Source organism: Leiobunum rupestre, chromosome 2, assembly GCF_980474605.1.
Source record: "Leiobunum rupestre chromosome 2, qqLeiRupe1.1.hap1, whole genome shotgun sequence".
NCBI lineage: Eukaryota > Metazoa > Arthropoda > Arachnida > Opiliones > Sclerosomatidae > Leiobunum > Leiobunum rupestre.
The window spans coordinates 61124812-61136661 of NC_143385.1; positions in this window are offsets into that span (position 1 = coordinate 61124812).

The window sequence follows — 11850 nt, forward strand, 5'->3', positions numbered from 1 at the left end:
CACGGTTTCTTTCAATAAGAAAATGCCACACGATATATTACTTCTGACCATACACGGTTTCGATAAGAAAGTGCCACACTTATTTATTACTTCTGACCATACACGGTTTCTTTCAATAAGAAAGTGCCACACTTATTTATTACTTCTGACCATACACGGTTTCGATAAGAAAGTGCCACACTTATTTATTACTTCTGACCATACACGGTTTCTTTCAATAAGAAAATGCCACAATTATTTATTACTTCTGACCATACACGGTTTCGATAAGAAAGTGCCACACTTATTTATTATTTCTGACCATACACGGTTTCTTTCAATAAGAAAATGCCACACTTATTTATTACTTCTGACCATACACGGTTTCGATAAGAAAGTGCCACACTTATTTATTACTTCTGACCATACACGGTTTCCATAAGAAAGTGCCACACTTATTACTTCTGACCATACACGGTTTCTTTCAATAAGAAAGTGCCACACTTATTTATTACTTCTGACCATACACGGTTTCTTTCAATAAGAAAATGCCACAATTATTTATTACTTCTGACCATACACGGTTTCGATAAGAAAGTGCCACACTTATTTATTATTTCTGACCATACACGGTTTCTTTCAATAAGAAAGTGCCACACTTATTTATTACTTCTGACCATACACGGTTTCTTTCAATAAGAAAGTGCCACACTTATTTATTACTTCTGACCATACACGGTTTCGATAAGAAAGTGCCACACTTATTTATTACTTCTGACCATACACGGTTTCTTTCAATAAGAAAATGCCACACTTATTTATTACTTCTGACCATACACGGTTTCGATAAGAAAGTGCCACACTTATTTATTACTTCTGACCATACACGGTTTCTTTCAATAAGAAAGTGCCACACTTATTTATTACTTCTGACCATACATGGTTTCGATAAGAAAGTGCCACACTTATTTATTACTTCTGACCATACACGGTTTCTTTCAATAAGAAAGTGCCACACTTATTTATTACTTCTGACCATACACGGTTTCTTTCAATAAGAAAGTGCCACACTTATTTATTACTTCTGACCATACACGGTTTCTTTCAATAAGAAAGTGCCACACTTATTTAATACTTCTGACCATACACGGTTTCTTTCAATAAGAAAATGCCACACGATATATTACTTCTGACCATACACGGTTTCGATAAGAAAGTGCCACACTTATTTATTACTTCTGACCATACACGATTTCCATAAGAAAGTGCCACACTTATTTATTACTTCTGACCATACACGATTTCCATAAGAAAGTGCCACACTTATTTATTACTTCTGACCATACACGGTTTCTTTCAATAAGAAAATGCCACACTTATTTATTACTTCTGACCATACACGGTTTCGATAAGAAAGTGCCACACTTATTTATTACTTCTGACCATACACGGTTTCTTTCAATAAGAAAGTGCCACACTTATTTATTACTTCTGACCATACACGGTTTCTTTCAATAAGAAAGTGCCACACTTATTTATTACTTCTGACCATACACGGTTTCGATAAGAAAGTGCCACACTTATTTATTACTTCTGACCATACACGATTTCCATAAGAAAGTGCCACACTTATTTATTACTTCTGACCATACACGGTTTCTTTCAATAAGAAAATGCCACACTTATTTATTACTTCTGACCATACACGGTTTCGATAAGAAAGTGCCACACTTATTTATTACTTCTGACCATACACGGTTTCTTTCAATAAGAAAGTGCCACACTTATTTATTACTTCTGACCATACATGGTTTCGATAAGAAAGTGCCACACTTATTTATTACTTCTGACCATACACGGTTTCCATAAGAAAGTGCCACACTTATTACTTCTGACCATACACGGTTTCTTTCAATAAGAAAGTGCCACACTTATTTATTACTTCTGAACATACACGGTTTCGATAAGAAAGTGTCACACTTATTTATTACTTCTGACCATACACGGTTTCGATAAGAAAATTCCACACTTATTTATTACTTCTGACCATACACGGTTTCGATAAGAAAGTGCCACACTTATTTATTACTTCTGACCATACACGGTTTCGATAAGAAAATGCCACACTTATTTATTACTTCTGACCATACACGGTTTCGATAAGAAAGTGCCACACTTATTTATTACTTCTGACCATACACGGTTTCCATAAGAAAGTGCCACACTTATTACTTCTGACCATACACGGTTTCTTTCAATAAGAAAGTGCCACACTTATTTATTACTTCTGACCATACACGGTTTCTTTCAATAAGAAAATGCCACAATTATTTATTACTTCTGACCATACACGGTTTCGATAAGAAAGTGCCACACTTATTTATTATTTCTGACCATACACGGTTTCTTTCAATAAGAAAGTGCCACACTTATTTATTACTTCTGACCATACACGGTTTCTTTCAATAAGAAAGTGCCACACTTATTTATTACTTCTGACCATACACGGTTTCGATAAGAAAGTGCCACACTTATTTATTACTTCTGACCATACACGGTTTCTTTCAATAAGAAAATGCCACACTTATTTATTACTTCTGACCATACACGGTTTCGATAAGAAAGTGCCACACTTATTTATTACTTCTGACCATACACGGTTTCTTTCAATAAGAAAGTGCCACACTTATTTATTACTTCTGACCATACATGGTTTCGATAAGAAAGTGCCACACTTATTTATTACTTCTGACCATACACGGTTTCTTTCAATAAGAAAGTGCCACACTTATTTATTACTTCTGACCATCCACGGTTTCTTTCAATAAGAAAGTGCCACACTTATTTATTACTTCTGACCATACACGGTTTCTTTCAATAAGAAAGTGCCACACTTATTTAATACTTCTGACCATACACGGTTTCTTTCAATAAGAAAATGCCACACGATATATTACTTCTGACCATACACGGTTTCGATAAGAAAGTGCCACACTTATTTATTACTTCTGACCATACACGATTTCCATAAGAAAGTGCCACACTTATTTATTACTTCTGACCATACACGATTTCCATAAGAAAGTGCCACACTTATTTATTATTTCTGACCATACACGGTTTCTTTCAATAAGAAAATGCCACACTTATTTATTACTTCTGACCATACACGGTTTCGATAAGAAAGTGCCACACTTATTTATTACTTCTGACCATACACGGTTTCTTTCAATAAGAAAGTGCCACACTTATTTATTACTTCTGACCATACACGGTTTCTTTCAATAAGAAAGTGCCACACTTATTTATTACTTCTGACCATACACGGTTTCGATAAGAAAGTGCCACACTTATTTATTACTTCTGACCATACACGATTTCCATAAGAAAGTGCCACACTTATTTATTACTTCTGACCATACACGGTTTCTTTCAATAAGAAAATGCCACACTTATTTATTACTTCTGACCATACACGGTTTCGATAAGAAAGTGCCACACTTATTTATTACTTCTGACCATACACGGTTTCTTTCAATAAGAAAGTGCCACACTTATTTATTACTTCTGACCATACACGGTTTCGATAAGAAAATGCCACACTTATTTATTACTTCTGACCATACACGATTTCCATAAGAAAGTGCCACACTTATTTATTACTTCTGACCATACACGGTTTCTTTCAATAAGAAAATGCCACACTTATTTATTACTTCTGACCATACACGGTTTCGATAAGAAAGTGCCACACTTATTTATTACTTCTGACCATACACGGTTTCTTTCAATAAGAAAGTGCCACACTTATTTATTACTTCTGACCATACACGGTTTCTTTCAATAAGAAAGTGCCACACTTATTTAATACTTCTGACCATACACGGTTTCTTTCAATAAGAAAATGCCACACGATATATTACTTCTGACCATACACGGTTTCGATAAGAAAGTGCCACACTTATTTATTACTTCTGACCATACACGGTTTCTTTCAATAAGAAAGTGCCACACTTATTTATTACTTCTGACCATACACGGTTTCGATAAGAAAGTGCCACACTTATTTATTACTTCTGACCATACACGGTTTCTTTCAATAAGAAAATGCCACAATTATTTATTACTTCTGACCATACACGGTTTCGATAAGAAAGTGCCACACTTATTTATTATTTCTGACCATACACGGTTTCTTTCAATAAGAAAGTGCCACACTTATTTATTACTTCTGACCATACACGGTTTCGATAAGAAAGTGCCACACTTATTTATTACTTCTGACCATACACGGTTTCTTTCAATAAGAAAGTGCCACACTTATTTATTACTTCTGACCATACATGGTTTCGATAAGAAAGTGCCACACTTATTTATTACTTCTGACCATACACGGTTTCGATAAGAAAGTGCCACACTTATTTATTACTTCTGACCATACACGGTTTCTTTCAATAAGAAAATGCCACACTTATTTATTACTTCTGACCATACACGTTTTCGATAAGAAAGTGCCACACTTATTTATTACTTCTGACCATACACGGTTTCTTTCAATAAGAAAGTGCCACACTTATTTATTACTTCTGACCATACATGGTTTCGATAAGAAAGTGCCACACTTATTTATTACTTCTGACCATACACGGTTTCTTTCAATAAGAAAGTGCCACACTTATTTATTACTTCTGACCATACACGGTTTCTTTCAATAAGAAAGTGCCACACTTATTTATTACTTCTGACCATACACGGTTTCTTTCAATAAGAAAGTGCCACACTTATTTAATACTTCTGACCATACACGGTTTCTTTCAATAAGAAAATGCCACACGATATATTACTTCTGACCATACACGGTTTCGATAAGAAAGTGCCACACTTATTTATTACTTCTGACCATACACGATTTCCATAAGAAAGTGCCACACTTATTTATTACTTCTGACCATACACGGTTTCGATAAGAAAGTGCCACACTTATTTATTACTTCTGACCATACACGGTTTCGATAAGAAAGTGCCACACTTATTTATTACTTCTGACCATACACGGTTTCGATAAGAAAATGCCACACTTATTTATTACTTCTGACCATACACGGTTTCGATAAGAAAGTGCCACACTTATTTATTACTTCTGACCATACACGGTTTCCATAAGAAAGTGCCACACTTATTTATTACTTCTGACCATACACGGTTTCGATAAGAAAGTGCCACACTTATTTATTACTTCTGACCATACACGGTTTCGATAAGAAAGTGCCACACTTATTTATTACTTCTGACCATACACGGTTTCTTTCAATAAGAAAGTGCCACACTTATTTATTACTTCTGACCATACACGGTTTCGATAAGAAAGTGCCACACTTATTTATTACTTCTGACCATACACGATTTCCATAAGAAAGTGCCACACTTATTTATTACTTCTGACCATACACGGTTTCTTTCAATAAGAAAATGCCACACTTATTTATTACTTCTGACCATACACGGTTTCGATAAGAAAGTGCCACACTTATTTATTACTTCTGACCATACACGGTTTCTTTCAATTAGAAAGTGCCACACTTATTTATTACTTCTGACCATACATGGTTTCGATAAGAAAGTGCCACACTTATTTATTACTTCTGACCATACACGGTTTCCATAAGAAAGTGCCACACTTATTACTTCTGACCATACACGGTTTCTTTCAATAAGAAAGTGCCACACTTATTTATTACTTCTGAACATACACGGTTTCGATAAGAAAGTGTCACACTTATTTATTACTTCTGACCATACACGGTTTCGATAAGAAAATTCCACACTTATTTATTACTTCTGACCATACACGGTTTCGATAAGAAAGTGCCACACTTATTTATTACTTCTGACCATACACGGTTTCGATAAGAAAATGCCACACTTATTTATTACTTCTGACCATACACGGTTTCGATAAGAAAGTGCCACACTTATTTATTACTTCTGACCATACACGGTTTCCATAAGAAAGTGCCACACTTATTACTTCTGACCATACACGGTTTCTTTCAATAAGAAAGTGCCACACTTATTTATTACTTCTGACCATACACGGTTTCTTTCAATAAGAAAATGCCACAATTATTTATTACTTCTGACCATACACGGTTTCGATAAGAAAGTGCCACACTTATTTATTATTTCTGACCATACACGGTTTCTTTCAATAAGAAAGTGCCACACTTATTTATTACTTCTGACCATACACGGTTTCTTTCAATAAGAAAGTGCCACACTTATTTATTACTTCTGACCATACACGGTTTCGATAAGAAAGTGCCACACTTATTTATTACTTCTGACCATACACGGTTTCTTTCAATAAGAAAATGCCACACTTATTTATTACTTCTGACCATACACGGTTTCGATAAGAAAGTGCCACACTTATTTATTACTTCTGACCATACACGGTTTCTTTCAATAAGAAAGTGCCACACTTATTTATTACTTCTGACCATACATGGTTTCGATAAGAAAGTGCCACACTTATTTATTACTTCTGACCATACACGGTTTCTTTCAATAAGAAAGTGCCACACTTATTTATTACTTCTGACCATACACGGTTTCTTTCAATAAGAAAGTGCCACACTTATTTATTACTTCTGACCATACACGGTTTCTTTCAATAAGAAAGTGCCACACTTATTTAATACTTCTGACCATACACGGTTTCTTTCAATAAGAAAATGCCACACGATATATTACTTCTGACCATACACGGTTTCGATAAGAAAGTGCCACACTTATTTATTACTTCTGACCATACACGATTTCCATAAGAAAGTGCCACACTTATTTATTACTTCTGACCATACACGGTTTCGATAAGAAAATGCCACACTTATTTATTACTTCTGACCATACACGGTTTCGATAAGAAAATGCCACACTTATTTATTACTTCTGACCATACACGGTTTCGATAAGAAAGTGCCACACTTATTTATTACTTCTGACCATACACGGTTGCCATAAGAAATTGCCACACTTATTTATTACTTCTGACCATACACGGTTTCCATAAGAAAGTGCCACACTTATTTATTACTTCTGACCATACACGATTTCCATAAGATAGTGCCACACTTATTTATTACTTCTGACCATACACGGTTTCGATAAGAAAGTGCCACACTTATTTATTACTTCTGACCATACACGGTTTCGATAAGAAAGTGCCACACTTATTTATTACTTCTGACCATACACGGTTTCCATAAGAAAGTGCCACACTTATTACTTCTGACCATACACGGTTTCTTTCAATAAGAAAGTGCCACACTTATTTATTACTTCTGACCATACACGGTTTCGATAAGAAAGTGTCACACTTATTTATTACTTCTGACCATACACGGTTTCGATAAGAAAATTCCACACTTATTTATTACTTCTGACCATACACGGTTTCGATAAGAAAGTGCCACACTTATTTATTACTTCTGACCATACACGGTTTCGATAAGAAAATGCCACACTTATTTATTACTTCTGACCATACACGGTTTCGATAAGAAAGTGCCACACTTATTTATTACTTCTGACCTTACACGGTTTCCATAAGAAAGTGCCACACTTATTACTTCTGACCATACACGGTTTCTTTCAATAAGAAAGTGCCACACTTATTTATTACTTCTGACCATACACGGTTTCTTTCAATAAGAAAATGCCACAATTATTTATTACTTCTGACCATACACGGTTTCGATAAGAAAGTGCCACACTTATTTATTATTTCTGACCATACACGGTTTCTTTCAATAAGAAAGTGCCACACTTATTTATTACTTCTGACCATACACGGTTTCTTTCAATAAGAAAGTGCCACACTTATTTATTACTTCTGACCATACACGGTTTCGATAAGAAAGTGCCACACTTATTTATTACTTCTGACCATACACGGTTTCTTTCAATAAGAAAATGCCACACTTATTTATTACTTCTGACCATACACGGTTTCGATAAGAAAGTGCCACACTTATTTATTACTTCTGACCATACACGGTTTCTTTCAATAAGAAAGTGCCACACTTATTTATTACTTCTGACCATACATGGTTTCGATAAGAAAGTGCCACACTTATTTATTACTTCTGACCATACACGGTTTCTTTCAATAAGAAAGTGCCACACTTATTTATTACTTCTGACCATACACGGTTTCTTTCAATAAGAAAGTGCCACACTTATTTATTACTTCTGACCATACACGGTTTCTTTCAATAAGAAAGTGCCACACTTATTTAATACTTCTGACCATACACGGTTTCTTTCAATAAGAAAATGCCACACGATATATTACTTCTGACCATACACGGTTTCGATAAGAAAGTGCCACACTTATTTATTACTTCTGACCATACACGATTTCCATAAGAAAGTGCCACACTTATTTATTACTTCTGACCATACACGATTTCCATAAGAAAGTGCCACACTTATTTATTACTTCTGACCATACACGGTTTCTTTCAATAAGAAAATGCCACACTTATTTATTACTTCTGACCATACACGGTTTCGATAAGAAAGTGCCACACTTATTTATTACTTCTGACCATACACGGTTTCTTTCAATAAGAAAGTGCCACACTTATTTATTACTTCTGACCATACACGGTTTCTTTCAATAAGAAAGTGCCACACTTATTTATTACTTCTGACCATACACGGTTTCGATAAGAAAGTGCCACACTTATTTATTACTTCTGACCATACACGATTTCCATAAGAAAGTGCCACACTTATTTATTACTTCTGACCATACACGGTTTCTTTCAATAAGAAAATGCCACACTTATTTATTACTTCTGACCATACACGGTTTCGATAAGAAAGTGCCACACTTATTTATTACTTCTGACCATACACGGTTTCTTTCAATAAGAAAGTGCCACACTTATTTATTACTTCTGACCATACATGGTTTCGATAAGAAAGTGCCACACTTATTTATTACTTCTGACCATACACGGTTTCCATAAGAAAGTGCCACACTTATTACTTCTGACCATACACGGTTTCTTTCAATAAGAAAGTGCCACACTTATTTATTACTTCTGAACATACACGGTTTCGATAAGAAAGTGTCACACTTATTTATTACTTCTGACCATACACGGTTTCGATAAGAAAATTCCACACTTATTTATTACTTCTGACCATACACGGTTTCGATAAGAAAGTGCCACACTTATTTATTACTTCTGACCATACACGGTTTCGATAAGAAAATGCCACACTTATTTATTACTTCTGACCATACACGGTTTCGATAAGAAAGTGCCACACTTATTTATTACTTCTGACCATACACGGTTTCCATAAGAAAGTGCCACACTTATTACTTCTGACCATACACGGTTTCTTTCAATAAGAAAGTGCCACACTTATTTATTACTTCTGACCATACACGGTTTCTTTCAATAAGAAAATGCCACAATTATTTATTACTTCTGACCATACACGGTTTCGATAAGAAAGTGCCACACTTATTTATTATTTCTGACCATACACGGTTTCTTTCAATAAGAAAGTGCCACACTTATTTATTACTTCTGACCATACACGGTTTCTTTCAATAAGAAAGTGCCACACTTATTTATTACTTCTGACCATACACGGTTTCGATAAGAAAGTGCCACACTTATTTATTACTTCTGACCATACACGGTTTCTTTCAATAAGAAAATGCCACACTTATTTATTACTTCTGACCATACACGGTTTCGATAAGAAAGTGCCACACTTATTTATTACTTCTGACCATACACGGTTTCTTTCAATAAGAAAGTGCCACACTTATTTATTACTTCTGACCATACATGGTTTCGATAAGAAAGTGCCACACTTATTTATTACTTCTGACCATACACGGTTTCTTTCAATAAGAAAGTGCCACACTTATTTATTACTTCTGACCATACACGGTTTCTTTCAATAAGAAAGTGCCACACTTATTTATTACTTCTGACCATACACGGTTTCTTTTAATAAGAAAGTGCCACACTTATTTAATACTTCTGACCATACACGGTTTCTTTCAATAAGAAAATGCCACACGATATATTACTTCTGACCATACACGGTTTCGATAAGAAAGTGCCACACTTATTTATTACTTCTGACCATACACGATTTCCATAAGAAAGTGCCACACTTATTTATTACTTCTGACCATACACGATTTCCATAAGAAAGTGCCACACTTATTTATTACTTCTGACCATACACGGTTTCTTTCAATAAGAAAATGCCACACTTATTTATTACTTCTGACCATACACGGTTTCGATAAGAAAGTGCCACACTTATTTATTACTTCTGACCATACACGGTTTCTTTCAATAAGAAAGTGCCACACTTATTTATTACTTCTGACCATACACGGTTTCTTTCAATAAGAAAGTGCCACACTTATTTATTACTTCTGACCATACACGGTTTCGATAAGAAAGTGCCACACTTATTTATTACTTCTGACCATACACGATTTCCATAAGAAAGTGCCACACTTATTTATTACTTCTGACCATACACGGTTTCTTTCAATAAGAAAATGCCACACTTATTTATTACTTCTGACCATACACGGTTTCGATAAGAAAGTGCCACACTTATTTATTACTTCTGACCATACACGGTTTCTTTCAATAAGAAAGTGCCACACTTATTTATTACTTCTGACCATACACGGTTTCGATAAGAAAATGCCACACTTATTTATTACTTCTGACCATACACGATTTCCATAAGAAAGTGCCACACTTATTTATTACTTCTGACCATACACGGTTTCTTTCAATAAGAAAATGCCACACTTATTTATTACTTCTGACCATACACGGTTTCGATAAGAAAGTGCCACACTTATTTATTACTTCTGACCATACACGGTTTCTTTCAATAAGAAAGTGCCACACTTATTTATTACTTCTGACCATACACGGTTTCTTTCAATAAGAAAGTGCCACACTTATTTAATACTTCTGACCATACACGGTTTCTTTCAATAAGAAAATGCCACACGATATATTACTTCTGACCATACACGGTTTCGATAAGAAAGTGCCACACTTATTTATTACTTCTGACCATACACGGTTTCTTTCAATAAGAAAGTGCCACACTTATTTATTACTTCTGACCATACACGGTTTCGATAAGAAAGTGCCACACTTATTTATTACTTCTGACCATACACGGTTTCTTTCAATAAGAAAATGCCACAATTATTTATTACTTCTGACCATACACGGTTTCGATAAGAAAGTGCCACACTTATTTATTATTTCTGACCATACACGGTTTCTTTCAATAAGAAAGTGCCACACTTATTTATTACTTCTGACCATACACGGTTTCGATAAGAAAGTGCCACACTTATTTATTACTTCTGACCATACACGGTTTCTTTCAATAAGAAAGTGCCACACTTATTTATTACTTCTGACCATACATGGTTTCGATAAGAAAGTGCCACACTTATTTATTACTTCTGACCATACACGGTTTCGATAAGAAAGTGCCACACTTATTTATTACTTCTGACCATACACGGTTTCTTTCAATAAGAAAATGCCACACTTATTTATTACTTCTGACCATACACGGTTTCGATAAGAAAGTGCCACACTTATTTATTACTTCTGACCATACACGGTTTCTTTCAATAAGAAAGTGCCACACTTATTTATTACTTCTGACCATACATGGTTTCGATAAGAAAGTGCCACACTTATTTATTACTTCTGACCATACACGGTTTCTTTCAATAAGAAAGTGCCACACTTATTTATTACTTCTGACCATACACGG